The sequence below is a fragment of the Sorex fumeus genome, unplaced genomic scaffold (genome assembly GCF_029834395.1).
Source record: "Sorex fumeus unplaced genomic scaffold, SorFum_2.1 ptg000265l, whole genome shotgun sequence".
Lineage (NCBI taxonomy): Eukaryota > Metazoa > Chordata > Mammalia > Eulipotyphla > Soricidae > Sorex > Sorex fumeus.
This window is the reverse complement of record NW_026606322.1, coordinates 5,490,771-5,508,162: the sequence shown is the minus strand read 5'-3', so window position 1 is coordinate 5,508,162 and position 17,392 is coordinate 5,490,771. Positions and strand designations below refer to the sequence as shown.

Sequence of the window (17,392 nt, the reverse complement as noted above, 5' to 3'; positions counted from 1 at the left end):
ATTTAACATTATCAGAATTGCAATACTGCCCAAAGCACTATACAAATTCAACACAGTCCCTATCAAGATACTCATGACATTTTTCAAAGAAATAGACAAAACACTCCTGAAATTCATATGGAACAATAAACCCCCATGAATAGCTAAAACAATCCTTGGGGAAAAGAAGATGGGTGGCATCACCTTCCCAAACTTCAAACTGTACTACAAAGAAGTAGTAAATAAGACAGCATGGTACTGGGCTAGAAAGAGACCTGCAGACAATGGAACAGAGTGACTATTCTGTCACAAACCCCCAAATATATGACTGCTTAATCTTTGAAAAAGGAGCAAGAAATGTGAAGTGGAACAATGAAAGCCTCTTCAAGAAGTGGTGCTGGAAAAAATGGATAGCTACCTGCAAAAAAGTGATTGGTGTCCTCTGTCTAATGCCAGGCACAAAAGTCATATCAAAGTGTATTAAAGACCTCAGTATCAGACATGAATCTATAAGGTACATAGAGAAAAATGAAGGCAGAACTCTTCATGACAGTGAAGCTAAAAATATCATTAAGGATGAAACAGCACTGACCATGCAAGTGGAAGAAAAAATAAACAAATGGAACTACATCAAACTAAGAAGCTTCTGCACTTCAAAAGAAACAGTGATCAAAATACAGAAAGAGCCCACAGAATGGGAAAGAATATTTACCCAATACCCATCTGATAAGGGGTTAATGTCCAGGATATACAAGACACTAGTAGAATTTTAAGAAAAAAAACTCCAACCTCATCAAAAAATGGGGACTGAATAGAAGTTTCCTCAAAAAAGAAATACAAATGGCCAAAAGGCACATGAAAAAATGCTCCACAACTCTAACCATCAGGGAGATGCAAATCAAAATAACAATGAGATATCTCTCTCACATCACATAGACTGTCACACATTCAAAAGAACAAAAGCAACCGGCGTGGATGTGGGGAAAAAGGGACACTCTTTCACTGTTGGTGGGAATGCCGACTAGTCCAGCCTTTCTGGAAAAAAATATGGACGGTCCTTCAAAAACTAGAAATCGAGCTTACATATGACCCCACAATACCATGTCTGGGAATATATTCTGAGGATGCAAAAAAGCACAGTAGAAATGACATCTCTACCTATATGTTCATTGCAGCACTGTTCACAATAGCCAAAATTTGAAACAACCCAAATGCCCTAGAACAGATGACTGGTTAAAGAAACTTTAGTACATCTACACAATGGAATACTATGCCGCTGTCAGGAGAGATAAGTCATGAACTTTGCTTATAAATGCATAGACATGGAGAGTATCATGCTAAGTGTAATGAGTCAGAAAGAGAAGGACTGCACTCATTTGTGAAGTATAAAACAGCATAACATGATGCTGACACATTAAGGATTGTAGATACGTGGGACAGGTAGATTACTCCATAGCTAAAAGCTTGCCTTATGAGCAAAGGGGAGAAGGCAGATGGAATAGAGAAGGGATCACTAAGAAAAAGATGACTGGAGGAATCGGTCAGGATGGGGGATGTATGCAGAAAGTAGATAAAGAACCAAACATGATAGCTTCTCAGGGTCTGTATTGCAAACCATAATGCCTAAAAATAGAGAGAGATTATGGGGAATATTGTCTGCCATGAAGGCAGGGGGATGGTGGGAAATGGGAGGTACACCGGGGATATTGGTGGTGGGGAATGTGCACTGGTGGACGGATGAGTGTTTGATCATTGTGTGATTGTAACCCAAACATGAAATCTTGTAACTATCTCACGGAATTTTTTTAATTCAATAAAATTAAAAAATAAGTAAATAAATAATTTTTTTAAAAAGACCCTTAAACTATAGAGAAACACATTTCCTATGATCTATCAAAGATTCTCTATCCATTTGCCTTGTACTCCCTAGAGTCCTCAAATTTAGCCAAGACCTGGGGCCATTGTGTAAGAAAGCTTTAATTATTGGTCCTTGAATAAATAAAATGAATCTTAAAAGAGACTAAAAATGCTTGTGTTCTAATGAGCATTTAGGTCATTCCTCCACCCCTCCAATTTGGACTGGTTTCCAATTTCTTTAACAAAAAGAGAAATAAAACAAAAGTAACTGAGTAGAAACATGATTATTATAAAGCTTGGCAGCAGCCCAAGCGGCTGTACTTTCTATAAAACAGTTCCAAATCACATAGTATTCTTCAAGCTATTACATTATCTGCACTCCATACTCCACGAAGGCAGTAGCTACTCTTCAAATACTGAGGCATTCTCAGTGTGCTCTGCTGACTCCAGGCTGTGTCTCAGGCTTTGTGGGGCTTTTCAATCTGCATATTCATGTACACTTGGTCTCTGCTTTGAGACCTGTTTTTTTTCTCTAGAGACAGAAAAGAAATTTGCTTGTAGACTAACCTGAATCTGCATACATATTTTCTATATTTGTTCTGTAAATGTTATTGCTATTCCATTGATAAAAACCCACAGACCCCTAAACTGCTCCATATAAATATCTTCTGGGAAAATAAAACAAAGGAAAAAACCTTTGACAACTAAAAGAAAAAACCCTCTGGCTTGGATACCCTGAAAAACAAAAGTATTATCATGTCTTATTCTATTTTTCTGAAATAAAAGCTTGCCCTGTTTAATTCAGAGTAGCAGGCAAATGACTACAAGCAGTGATTATCTCTGGAAAGATTTCAGGACTCTCACTTTCCAAATACAGGCAAAATGATGCATCTTGAAAACCACGTCACCCACTCATGCTGACTTCTACTGGAGAGAAACACTGAAATGCTTGAGGAAAAAGTAAACTCTGTCTAATGTAAGGGATGAAAGAACAGATGGCACCAGAGAAGAGGCCAGGTTGCAAGCCCCAGAGCACCTCTAGGCTTAAGCAAAAGACACTTTCTACTGGTCATTCTTTCCTGTTTCTTCTCTTCCGCCAAAATGTTTAGTTTTGCGATAAGGACAGACGCCAAAAACAGTAACATAACAAAATGTATATGACATTCTCAATACAACTTGTTTATTTTTTAAATTTTTATTAGTGAGACATCATGAGGTACAGTTGTAGACTTACAAACTTTTGTGCTTGGGTTTCAATTATACAATGATCAAATACCCATCCCTCCACCATTGCCCATTTCCCACCACCAGGGATCCCAGTATCCCTCCCACCGCCCCCCCTCCCCCCGTCCCCCCATCCCACCCTGCCTCTGTGGCAGGGCATTCCCTTTTGTTCTCTCTCTCTTATTGGGTGTTGTGGTTTTCAAAAGAGGCAACGGGTGACTATCATGTTTGGTCTATAGTATACTTTCAGCATGCTTCTCCCATCCTGGGAGGATCCTCCCAATACCCTTTATTTGGTGCTCCCTTCTCTATCTGAGCTCCCTTTTCCCCTAGCATGTGTGGCTGGCCTCCAAGCCATGGAGTAAAATTCCGGGTACTAATCTCGGCCATTCTTGGGTATTAATAACCTATTTTTTTACTTTATGAATACAACTTGTTTTCAATGCCTTTCAAAAGCTGGAGCTATAGAACGTGTTAGGTAATCACCTTGCACATAGCCAACCAGTGTTCAGTTCCTCAGATGATCTCCTGAGCCAGACTGGAGTGGTAACCAAACTTTTAGTGTTATAGCTAAAACTTCAATAAACATGCTCTTGAAATTTATTTCAGATGGTTTATATCCCATTTATATCCCACCAACTAATTTTTTAGGATTGGAAACTTTACAGTAATGAACCTAAATATCATTTTGAAAATATACTGTCTGAACTGGTTAAACAGATCTAATCTTCACACCAGCCCTTAGCTGCTTCATAAATAATCAAATAGGAATGAGAAATAATATAGTAAGTAGAACATTCTAGAAGTGCACCTGACCCCAGGCTGAACTATTAGCTCCACGTGATTTCTCTGGGATTATTAGGTAAGCACTCTGGAGGCCTCAGAGAAACACCTAGTGTGACTCTGGAGGCCCCCAGCAAAATTGGTCCTCCAAGGCCGTATGATAACCTCAGAACCTGACATTGAACTGTCAGTCCAGAGACCAGAGAGTTGCTGCTTGCCTCCCCCTTCCCCGCTCCCATCACATTTCTCCTTAATGTTTCTTGAAAGGTCTCTGAAAAAAACATATTAATTAAATTACATCATATTTAGAAAATTTGTTGGATAAGGGCAAGGGTGGGGGCTTTATTATACTAATAAATCTGATAAAGAATTTTTCAAATGTGACTATATTCTATTAATCTATCCATGCCCAAGAACAATGTAAAATAGGATACTTATGTCTTCTAGGGTCTATAAAATTTTACTGAATATTTTGAAGTACATGTAATCATTACATTGTTACTGTTCTATTGTATAATGAGAACATGGTTTAGTGACAAGTTTATTAAGTTCTTACTGCTGATTTTTTTAAGACACCAACTAATTTTCTTAGAATTGGAAAATTTACAGTAATGAACCTAAAAAACACTAAAAATGAAAATTTAAATTTGCTATTTTTAAATTTTCTGAATAACAGTGAAGAATTTCTCTGTGGATATAAGAAGAGTTCTAAAATGAGAGATATACATATTAAATTTACAAATTAAAAATAAATTTGTAATATTTTCCATTTAACGTAGTTCAATCATTTGTTAATTTATTGTTTTGTTGGGGACTCAACTCAGTACTTTTTAAATGATTGATTTCAAATATTTCTGTTATGATTAATACTTCTATCTTATTCAATGGCTCTTTATAAAAACATATTACATTGTTTTAGCTTCTTCATATATACATTACCTGTACAATTTATGTTTACAACTAATGTAGATATATTTTACAACAAAAAAGTTATATACAGATCATATGAATGATTACTTAAATTTATTAAGAAAGTGACAGGTAATACAAAGCAATACAAGCATGAGACCCTAATATTACAAAGAAGATATTTGCAAATATTGTTAACACAACTGGTTAAACTTCCCAAATGCAAAAAAAAAACCCTCAAAGTCTCCTAAATTCATAAATTTTTAATTTTATGATTTTTATTTCAATTAAAAAATAAAGATGGATTTAAGACCTTGATATGAGACCTGAATCCATAACTTACATTGAGAAAACATAGGGATAACTCTTCATGAAGATTGAAGCTAGAGACATCTGTAAGGATTTAGCACCATTTGGAAAGCAAGTAGAAAAAAGAAACAAAGTTGCTTGCCAAGGTTCCTGTCATATAGGTAGACTGAGAAGTGGGAGGGAAACTGGTAGAGGAAATTAGGTAATGGTGAAGGGACTGATGTTGGAACCTGCACACCTGAAACTAAATTATGAATAATTTTGTAACTTGCAATCTCAATAAAAATTAAAATGAAATCAAATATTGATAACACATTAAAATGTTCTCAAGTTCTCTGTTTATCAACACATTGCTACTAGAAATTGCAATCACAATGTGACATCCACTAAAAACATCCACTAAAATGGATAAAATATATTTGATAAATTTCAAATGTTCACAAATATAAAAGAGTTGATACATTTTCTAATGATCCTATACATAAAACCATTTGAAAAGGTTGCATGCTACATAGTTCTACCTATATGATATTCTCAAATACAACAAACTATATGGAAAATTAAAGTATATGTGCAAATGATGGGTCTCATTCTCCTAAAGAGCCTTGAATATAATCTCAGGGCTAGGATGAAAGAGACATTACTGGGGCCTGCTCGAGGCAATCGACGAATAACAGGATGATAAAATGAAATGAAAAAATGAATGAATGAAAAGTATATGTGAGGGCCAGGAAGAAAATGAAAGTGAATGTAAATGAAAATGTAAGATCACCAGCCTTGTATGTGAAAGGCCCTGAGTTCAATCTCGGATAATTGATAGCTCCAATGCACTGATAGGAGTTGTTCCACCAGACATGGGACAATTAAAAAATAGAAAAAAAATGTAAAAATAAATTAAGTTAAAATGTTAGTGATTTCCAGGACTTAAGGTGAAAGAAGTGATAAATAGGCAAAAGCATAGTGACTTTTTGTTTGTTTCGGGGCCACACTCAGTGGTGGTCACAGATTACATCTGGCTCTGCGCTCTTGGAGGGGAATTGAAGGAGCAAATGTTGTGGTTAGGGACTTAATCTTGGTTGACTGTGTGCAAGGAAAGTACCTTACACATTTTACTATCTTTAAGGCCCCAAGTAGAGTGAACTTTTAGGGTTATGGCTTATACATGTCATTATATTTTGTTCAAACTCGGAATGTAAATTATTACAGAAAAGCTCAACTCTAGATCATGATTTGCGGGTTATAATCATTTGTCAAAGGAGGTTTGCAGTTCATAAAACTGTACCCACTGTGATGTTGAAAGCTGAGTAGAAGTTGTATGGTGACAAGGTGTTATAATGAAATAAATATTTTCTAATAAATATTTCTGACCTAACTTGCTCTATAAGTGAGTTTTGTTAACTAAAAATGAATTAAAGTGATAACTAATGTGATCTAATCAACCATAAATATTATTCATTTCCAAGGAGAGCTTCCGGTCTCTTGTTTCATCAAGAGCACTCAGTCTGTATGATGCACCGAGAGTATTTTTCCCACACGGCAAAGCCTGGCAAGCTCCCCGTGACGTATTTGATATGCCAAACACATAACAAGAAGTCTCATAATGGAGATGTTACTGGGCCTGCTTGAGCAAATCGATGAACAACGGGAGGACAGTGACATTGACAGTGAATTTATAGTTGGGCCAGAGCGATAGAATAGCGGGTAGGACGTTTGCCTTGCATGTGGCCCACCTGCCCCTCAAGGAGAGCCCAGAAAACTACTGAGAGTACCTCGCCCACACGGCAAAGCCTGGCAAGGTACCCATGACTCATTCGATATGCCAAAAACAGTAACAAGTCTCACAATGGAGACATTACTGGTGCCCACTTGAGCAAATCAATGAACAACAGAAAGATAGTGCTACAGTGCTACTCTATGGTTTTAAATTCATTCATTTATAGTGTAAATACTGGACTGAAAATAAATTCCCTCTTTGTTATACATATTCCATCTCATTCAAATAATAGGCTTACTCATAAAACATGTCACATCTATCATTTTGCTACAGGCAACTAGACTAATAACATAAAAGACCAAATAACTTACAATTAGATGCACATTATTAAAAGTCTCCCTTAAAAAAAACTGTTGAGGGGCTGGAGCAGGTAGGGCGTTTGCCTTCCACACAGACGACCTGGGTTTGGTCCCCGACGTCCCATATGATCCCCTGAGCACCACCAGGAGTAATTCCTGAGAGCAAAGTCAGGAATAACCCCTGAGCATCACGGGGTGTAACCCAAAAAGAAAAAAAAAACTATTGAATTCTGCCTATTTGAAAGTCTTATATCTTGTTGTTTATGACTCTATGTCCTCTCCTTTCGAACATATTTGAAATCTAATTTTCACGTCATCTCCTGCAGTGATGTCCTACATCCAAAGAATTTCAAAAATTCCTCAGTGCTAGTAACTGTAACTCAAATCTCTTGCTCCAGCTGTAGTCACAAATTTAAAAGATGCATTGCAAAATTACAAAAACTGACTTTATTTTTTGAATATGCATTAATTTTCGTCTATTTTCAAGTTAAAGAAATTACTTGTAGTGACTTATCAAACACAAATTCTGAAAGTTATCTGTTTATTTTATTATCAGAGGTGGCAGACTATTCAGTGCCCTGAGTTTATTCCACTTATGGGTTTTATGTCATTTCAGTACTGAATGTTGGTTTTATATTCTTTTGAAAATATCTACTTCAATTCTGTGCCTGTTTAAATACCCTTACTTGTTTTTTCTTTCTTTCAATATTTTAAGATCATCTCATTCCTCCTGGTCTCCAGTAGTTCTTCTGAAAAATTTGCTTTTGTATTATAGTAGTTCCCTTAACAATTTGCTTTCTAGTTGCTTTTTAATTCTTCATTATCGTTAACTTTTGAATATTCAATAACATCTTCAAATTCATTTAATTTAATAAAATTCAGAGTTTTGATTCTGGAAGTCAGATTAGGGATATTTTCAGTTATTACTGCTTTTTTTTATTTGGGGCTACACTCAACAGTGCTCAAGGCTTACTCTTGGTTCTGTGCTCAGGGATGACTTCTGATAGAATTGAGGTACTGTACATAGATTTAATTCTAGGTTGACTGCATGGTTGATCGTATCATAGCTCTGTACGGTTTGTTGCTTTAAATAAGCTTTTTCATTGTTTAATATACTTTGAATAAGTTTTCTGACTATTCTTTAGTATTTTTCAAAGGCACATATGCTTCAAATATTGTTTCATCTTATGATACTTTACTTTTCATTCTTTTTCCCCCATCTTCTGATTAAACTTGGTTGCTCTATCTTCAAACTGATATTACTTTTTAGTATTTTAATTAACATGTTTTGGAGCTTTTCTATTCAATTTTAGTCCTACTATTTTACTATTAAGTGGTTTTAAAATGTATAACAGTTTAAAATTATATTTTCTATCATTGTTTATTTTTCTCACAGTGTTTATGTATTTGCTCTTCTGACCTCAGGAAGCATTATCTTGAGCATATTTTGAATTTCTGATTGGAAAAAATATTACTTATTTTTATTTCTTTAATATAGGTTTCTGGACCTCTGTTTATTTTTTTTGAGAAAATATTTCCATATCTGCCTTTTTTTTGATTCCCTGTGCTAGTCACCTCCCTTTAGTCTCAACAAAGTTCAATCAGTTCAAAGCAAGTTCCTGTTTGATGATCAAATCTTTCTGATTGTCAGGGATAGAGCGAAAGTAGAACAGACATGGGCTTGCCTTACACAGGTAAGGCAAGAAAATAGATTGCCAGCTCCTCTTACTTTCCACTGAGCTATGAAAGGAGTGATTTCTGAGCACAGAGCAAGGAGTAAGCACTGAGAACTGAAGGGTTTGCTATCATCCACCAACATCACACATCCAAAAAAAAATAGCCTTTTGATCTTCTAAACTGTTACAGAAAGGCCAGGAACTAGGATGCAATAAGACCTATCAGTTTTCAAAATGTATGGAAAATACCCATGCACTTTTTCAGTCTCCAAGAAGACTATTAATTGCTTATCTTTCAAGTTTCTCTACTCAGTATAAAAGAAAGCCTTATTTTCAAGCAGATGTCAGGAAAATCACAATTTTAGATATGCAGTCTCCCACATATCAGACAGAGAAATTAGAAAGCTAGTTTGTTTCATTTATTCTTTGCTAACCAAAGATAAAAGTAGCTGAATTAGTTTGTATATGCACAGATAAAATCCCCATGTTTTGTGTGGATCTGAAAATTACGTGTCAAATCCTATTAGCTCCCAGAGTTATGTGATTCGGACGCCAGTTAACTGGGTGTTAGGTGAAAGAGTTGCAATTGTCTTTTCGATGACATCCTCCTTCCAGTGACATGCTGAATAACAGTTTTACTGTTAAGATGAAGATAGAGGAATGAGCAGGGTACATGCTAGCAAGTCCTACTAAACTCTTGGGAGGATCCCAATAAACTACACAGGAATGTTGATTGGAAACCCATGCATGAAATTCCTTTCAGGAAGAAATTTACACATGAAATATTTGCTTGTACCTCCAATTTCACATTTTATATGTTGTTTTTGCTACTTTTGTTTATTGGAGTATCTGGATATAAAACTCTCTTTTTGTTAGATCTTAGTGGTTTGAAGATCCATCTCTCTCTCTCTTTTTTACTTTTTGGGTCACACTTGGTGATCTTAGTGGTTTGAAGATCTCTCTCTCTCTCTCTCTTAACTTTTTGGGTCACACCTGTGATGCACAGAGGTCACTCCTGACTCTGCACTCAGGAATCACTCCTGTCGGTGCTCAGGGGACCAAATGGGATGCTGGGAATTGAACCCGGGTCAGCCACAAGCAAGGCAAATGCCCTACCCACTTTGCTATCACTCTAGCCCCTAAAGACCCTTCTCTTGAGTGAATAAATACCATTAGGGATTTACCAAAGCTGAAGCACTAGCTTTTCCATTAAGGAGATAGAAACTTTATATGAGGAAAAGTCCCACTTACTCTTACAGGATTCTGAAAAGAGCAAGGTCATCACAGAGAGGTAGCACTGTAGCACTGTCCTCCTGTTGTTCATCAATTTGCTCAAAGGGTACCAGTATTGTCTCCATTGTGAGACTTGTTACTGTTTTTGGCATAGTGAATACACCAGGGGGAGTTTGTCAGGCACTGCTGTGCGGGTGGGATACTCTCGGTAGCTTGTCAGGCTCTCTGAGACGGATGGAGGAATCGAACCCAGGTGGGCCACATACAAGGCAAATACCCTACCTGCTATGCTATTGCTCCAACCCCACAGAGAGTTAGGTTTGTTAGTACTTGACTCTCAGGAAGTAACTGGCAATGTCTTTGGTCAACTCCCTTCCATGAAATACTTCATCAATATGAAGATACTTCATCAATAATTCAGACCCAAACCCAGGTGAGTAGCTGCAGGCAATGCTTCTGAACCAATTTAAAATTTTCTTATCATATCCTCTAGGGCTCTTCCATGCAAGCACCTTTGATTTTTCAGAGTTAAATAATTCGGTAGACAGCGGCTTTAAAATTTGGGATGCGAGAACATAGATCAAAAGACCTTCACTCCTCACAGAAAATCTCAGTATTTGAGGTTTCTTCTCAGTTACTTGATGCTCTATTGTGGTAGATTTATTGAGAGTTTGTGTCTTAACCTTTCCAGTTTAGTGTGGGAATTTTGCCCCAGTAGCCTATGTGTAGAAATCAATAAATTTGTGTTTCTCTCAAAGGACATTGTCATTATGCATAGCTGTGCATTTAGCATGTCTAAAGGAGAAAGAAATTTATGTATGCCTACACACTTCCATCTTGGTTTCAAGTCTCCCTTGAGAAGAACAGATTTAAGGCACTACTCTATACAGCTTTCCAAAGTTCCTTAAGTATATCAAGTGCCAATTTCCCACAGAAATCTTCTGAACGTGTGCTTTTTATTGTCACAATTTCATTTCTTCACTATTTTACTTCTTCACTTTCTGATTATTCTACTCTCCTTTCTACTATCAAACCAAACTACTTCTACTTCCATTCTGAGCTAAAGGTCTGTTTTGAGAACTAATAAATACCAAATCAAGACACCAGCTCCTATGGCCAGACAGTCAAACACTGAAAATTTGATATGGCAATTATGTCAATACTCTCTGTCCACATTATATCTACTTTAATGTATGTTTTCATTCTACTGCCTGGGTTGCCCCAATAGTTTTATATATCTGCCTCTGCTTCTAATATTGCCTACATCAAACTCATCTTTACACTAATAAATGACTAAAGAATTTAAAGACGTGGATGTAATTTCCTATATTGAAACTTGTAATGACCCGTCACCTCTAGCTTTTGGACATGGAATACAAAAATTTATTTTTTATCTCATCCTAACCATAATTTGGCCCAATTTCTCCTGCCTCTCTTTTCTCCTACCTGATATTCCAGGAACTTCAATTTAATTTCACCCTTACTTCTTCAGTCCCTCTACAAACTTATCTAGCTAGATTGGTAGATATCACCTCTGTCCTATATCACCTAAGAACATCCCTTATCTGCCTTTAGTTTCAGCCTACCAACATTAACATTCCAGTCCAACATTCTCTTATCTATAAAATTCTGTTCTAGGTTGAAGAGATAATACAGGGTCTACGTCATTTGCTCTGCAGATGGCTAAACTCAGTTCATTCCCTGGCACTGAATATGGTCCTCTGAGCACAACCAGGAGTTATGTCTGAGCAAAGAGCCAAGGGTGAACTTAAAGCCTATCAGGTGAGTCCTCCCCAACCAAAATAAAACAGCAAATACTTTAAGTTTCTAATACAAGGCTAACATCTGCGTATTTATATTAAATCTTCCCTCTCTCTTCTTCTGAGTATGTCTATATATACTCTTTACCTACCATACATTTTCTACTGATATATTTCGACTACTAGATTATCACAAATGTCCACCCATATATAACCTGGCTTATTTTTCCCTCCTTTAAATACAGGACATGTATTTGTAGACACATTAACTAATAAAAAAGAAAAACTAACAGAGATGATCAGACTAAATGTGCCTCCAAAGCACAACTCTATTTATGACATTCTGATATTCTTTTCCAATTAGATCAGATAAGATTACTTTTTACTTAATTACCTAATGCCAGGCTCATGTATCAACTATTACTATGAGCTTGCTTCTGACTATAATAATTTTAACCACCTACTAATCTCTCATTTTATGTCATATATCACTATTCTATTGAAATTTCTTTGATATTATACTTCCCCTGTTAGCAACTCCATCGATTGAATTTTCTTAGAACTTGGCAAACATTATCTTCATAAAACTCCTCACATTGCTTTGTAATTATTTTAAGTGCCTTAAGGGTTACTCTTTTTCATCTTAACTCAATATTTGATATTCAGTATAAGTTAAACAAAGAATTGTTGAGAATTAGTAAATGAATCATTAAACTAATGGAAAAGATAACTTATTTTAATGAATATAAATGGAAACAATTACAGAGAAGTCAACAATTTTGTGCCCCAAAATGTGGTTGATATTTTGAAATATTTTTGTTTCTCCCAGTGAAAGTACAATTCTCTTGTTCAAAACCTAAAACAAACTTGAATTAAAAAAAGATGGAAAAAAATTGAAACTAGAAATAAAGAAATGCAGGGGAAGCAGAGTTCCAAACGAGAAACATTGAGGTTCTTTGGGTATAAATAATTAAAACACTCTCACTGAGAGGTGAACTGAATATACATAAGAACATTGGTGAACATTCTTGGACACTTTGGCAGTGGTGCAGTAACAAAATCATGTAGCCTCAAAGAAGTAGCATTAGTCAGAGAATTTATCAAAATAATGTTAGGACAATTATAAATATGTGCACCAGGATAATTTTTGCTTATTCCAAATTTTGTTTTATTTTTATTATTTAATCGAGTTGCCATGAGATACACAATTGCAAAGTTGTTAAGGATTGGGTTTCAGTCATTCAAGATCCAACACCCAGGTATATTTCCCACCACCAATATCCTCAGTTTCCTTCCTGACACAACCAACCCCCACCCAGCCTGCTTCTACTCTCTTTTTCTCACTTTTCTATACTCTTTCTCCCTCCTTCTTTCTCCTCTCCTCCTCTCTTCTCTCTCTTCCTCTCCCTTCTTTCCACGTCTTCTCTTTCCCTCCCAATCCCTCCTCTTTTCTCTCCCTCCTTCTCTCTCTCTCTCTCTCTCTCTCTCTCTCTCTCTCTCTCTCTCTCCTCTCTCTGTCTACCTCTTTCTCTTTCCTCCCCTCCCAGTATGGTTTTCAATACAGATACTGAAAAGTGATCATGCAGATCACTTTGCCTCCTTTGAAAATGAGTTCTTATCCAGAGTGATAATTTTCAACTATTATTGTACTGCTATAACATCCTTTCTTAAGTTTAGTTGTAATTATTTAAAATATTTTTCTCATTGGGTGACTATAAATTTTGGAGTGTAAATTTTTCCTGGTGTACAAATACCTTGATTATTAAGAAATGACCAATGATTAAAAAATCACTACCAATAACTTCATCAATCCTGTCTTCTAGATATAGACAGTAAATTCATATTTAATATCATAATTGAGACTTATATAGAATAGCTTTAAACTATTTTATCCAAGATACACATGATCAAAGGAACTCAACAATAGAATATTTCCTCTTGTGATTAGTTTCATCCATATCACAACTTCCTATTGTCATTAGAGTTTAAAACACCATATGTGATTAAATGCACATATATTAAAGCTGGAATTAAACACATAGAAGGCATTAAGAAAACTAGGTTTCAAGGTCTCAAGTAGAAAGCAGTACTGTAGCATTGTAGGACTGTCCTACCATTGTTCATCGATTTGCTAGAGCGGGCACCAGTAACTCCATTGTGAGACTTGTTGTTACTGTTTTTGGCATATTGAATACACCATGGGGAGCTTGCCAGGCTCAGCCATGTGGGCAGGATATTCTAGGTAGCTTGCTTGGCTCTCTGAGAGGGGCGGAGGAATCGAAACCTGGTTGGCCACGTGCAAGTCAAACGCCCTACCCCTGTGCTATCCTCCAGCCCATGTAGAAAGTACTATCCAAATAATAAAATTAACTATTAATGGATTACAGCTCCACTGGTCATTGCAGTGGCAAGAGAAACAAAAATGTATCATAGCTTCGATTTGGTGGTGTATTGAAGCTCTGTAACCCATCTGCTACAAGAAAGAATGGCTTCTCAGTTCATTTAGGCTGAGAATGGTAAGGTATGAACAATTTTAACTGCAACTAGAAATTCAGTTAAAATCTTCTTTCGGTTCTGCAGTAAGGGATGCTGAAAGTTAAAAACAATGGGTCACTCCTTGGGAAGACAGAATAAAAAATTGGTCAAATACTGATTTTTAAGTAAAATTTAAATACAAGCAAGTTTTAAAGTTTGTAGCATCGGTCAACAGTGATATAATTCACTCCACATCACTAATCACTTCACCACATTCTTCTTTTCCCAGTGAGAATCCCCAAAATATAAATGCTGAAGCTTCTCCTCCTGGCAAGTTATGAGGTTCTGTTCTCTCAATATGGTTCTCCTCTTTCACAGATTTTTCCATTAAGCACAGGTCAACAGATGAGTGTGTTGGAAGAAACGGGCAAATCTGCCTCTTAGCCTTCATTAATCAAACAGTAAGAATGCAATTTCCTCATTCCCTTGAGTGACATGTTTTTTTTTCCATCCCATGAGCCACTTATATCCCTTCCCTGTTGTCTTTATGTCTCTCTTTCTCTGTGTTATTAGGACAATTTCCACTGAGCCATTAAACCCACCAGCCTGAGCAAGGATGTTTTTTAAAAGGCAGTGTATGAATATGACAAATGACATTGGCCCCATGTTTGGCAGGGTTACAGCCAGAGCTGAGCCTGATATTTACAGTATGCTTTATAGAACCACAAACAAATTCCTAAATCCCATGGGATGTCATGTCACACAGAACATATGCAATTAATCTCCTATTGTGACATTTATCACCTTTCTCCTCGGGCAGGCCTCTCCCAGAGATGGTTAGGTAGCCACTGTGGGAGCTGCCACCTATTAACAACAGTCACCTGTGTATATTGCAGGGGTTGGCAGGAGAGCAACATCCTACTTGAAGCAGTACAACCATAATGTATTCAGGCTTGAAAGCGTGGTCCAATTTAACAGGTGGCATAGGAAAGTCTTCCCCCACTGAAATATTCAATGGATAGAAGTCAGGCTGGCCCTGGCGAATGGACTGCTGCCAGTTTTAAGCATTACATAAATTTGTATTAATTTAAATGTAACATGACCATGTATTGTGAGATTTGAAGAACGTGAATGCACAGAAATCAAGTTCACAAACTGGAATCAAGAGATATTAATACCAACAAAATGATTTAAATGGTTAAATAAAAGTGTAGAAACAGCTAAATTTAGACCTCAAAAAGCAGTTATGTTTAAATGCTAAAGTCAAGTCTAACCCTTTCTTTATTGCCTGTGTGCAAACAAAGGTTCAGAATCCAAACCCAAATGTTTCAAACTGGTCTTACTAGTACCATGGGTATCACATAGCTGAGGGCTGATTCCCTTATCTCATTATCATTATCATTGAGAAACTAAACACTCAGACTTTATCACTTGCTTACATGTATAGTAGATAACTCTTAGGAATTGCTTAAGATGCTCTGCTAAAATCTGATGCATATTAAGAGTGACATTTCTTTGTGACATTCCTCCTTGAAGACATACACAGTTATGCTTAATTTTTATATATCGGTTTCAATTTTATTCTATCTCTTATTAACTAAAGAAAGCATTGCACAAAGTGAGGGTGTCTCTTAAAATATTTTTTGGAATTCAATGGATATAAAATTAGGTTATTTACATGAGCAACTATTACACTACAAATAAGAGGTTTATAGCAAAATTCACCACTCAGGAACATATCAAAGTTTCAAAACCTTATAGTTTATGGCCACGATAATCAAAGTGATTCCTTATAAGGCATAGCATGTATGAAGATTTATATTAAGCAACAAGCAGGTTTGCATCGACAGATCAAGCATTGCTGTGTATGGTACCTGTCAAAAAGTACATGCCTGGGGATGGAAAGGTATAGTTGGTAAGGCATTTGCTTTGCACAAGGTTCTTCAGTCACCTTATAAATTCTCTCAAGCCTCAAAGGGAGTGATCCCTGAGCACAAAGATAGAAGTAGGCCTGAGCACCTCTGGCTGTGGCCAAAAAACAAAACAATAAAACACTGGTCTCCTAGGACAACAAAGTATTAAGTACCTCATATGTCATGTTATCAATTATTGTTACATGGGGTGACTATGATTATCTTTTCATAGGTATCAAAACTAGTAAAATATTAGATCCAGAGTTTGAATCTACTTCTTTCCTGTTACAGAATCTCATGCTCAATCACAATTTTAATTTATATACCTGCCTCTCTCATTCATTTTCTCCCTCCTCATCAAGCTTCCCAGTGGTGAGTGTACCATGATTCAGAAAAATTTAACTGTAGCCTGTATTTGAATCCTTACTTACTTCCCTAAATTTGAGACTAAAATAAAATGAATCCTCTCTCATAACATTTTCCAAAAATTCCACATTACCATCATTACTATTATTATAATTCTGCGGGGATTATACTCAATAGTGCTCATAGCTTACTCCTGGCTTTGTGCTCAGGGGTCATTCCTGACAGTGGACCATATACAGCTTGGGGATAGAACTGGTGTCAGTTTAGTACAAAGAAAATATCTTACCCACCAAACTGTCTCTCTGAAACCAGCCATAAAATTACTGCTTTATTCTAAGGCCAAGATTCTCACACAGGTCAAATTTAATCATTTGTTAATATTTGATAAAATTTTTGGAAAGTATTGTTTGCCACAACTTAGTAGATACTGAAAGACTATGAATAGTGCTACACTATTCATAGTGCTATAGTGGTATGGTACTACAATGTATGGAATATCCAACGATTTTTACCACCTCCCAACTCAACAATGCAATTAAAAATTATCCACGCATCTTTATATGTCAATGGCGGGGGGGCGGTGAGCTACCCAGGTATACATAAGAAAAGTCTCTTTAACAACGTTATAGAGTTTGACACTTTCTTCCTCACATTAAAGAATATAGTGAATGTTCATACTACTCAGCCATAATGACTTATTTCATTTGGTTTTCTATAGTCATTCCACTAGAGTGATTAAATTTCTAAGTACATAATTGATGATGCAGAGTTTGGGATAACTGAATATTTAATGATCACACTTTTTTGGTGGGTATGGGTTATCCAGTAGTGTTCA

General features: G+C 36.3%; 1 pseudogene; it reads right to left on the bottom strand.

The window, feature by feature from the left end:
* The window catches only part of LOC130018434 (40S ribosomal protein S2-like), a 45,436-nt pseudogene that overhangs the window by 27,608 nt on the left and 436 nt on the right, over positions 1-17,392 (bottom strand).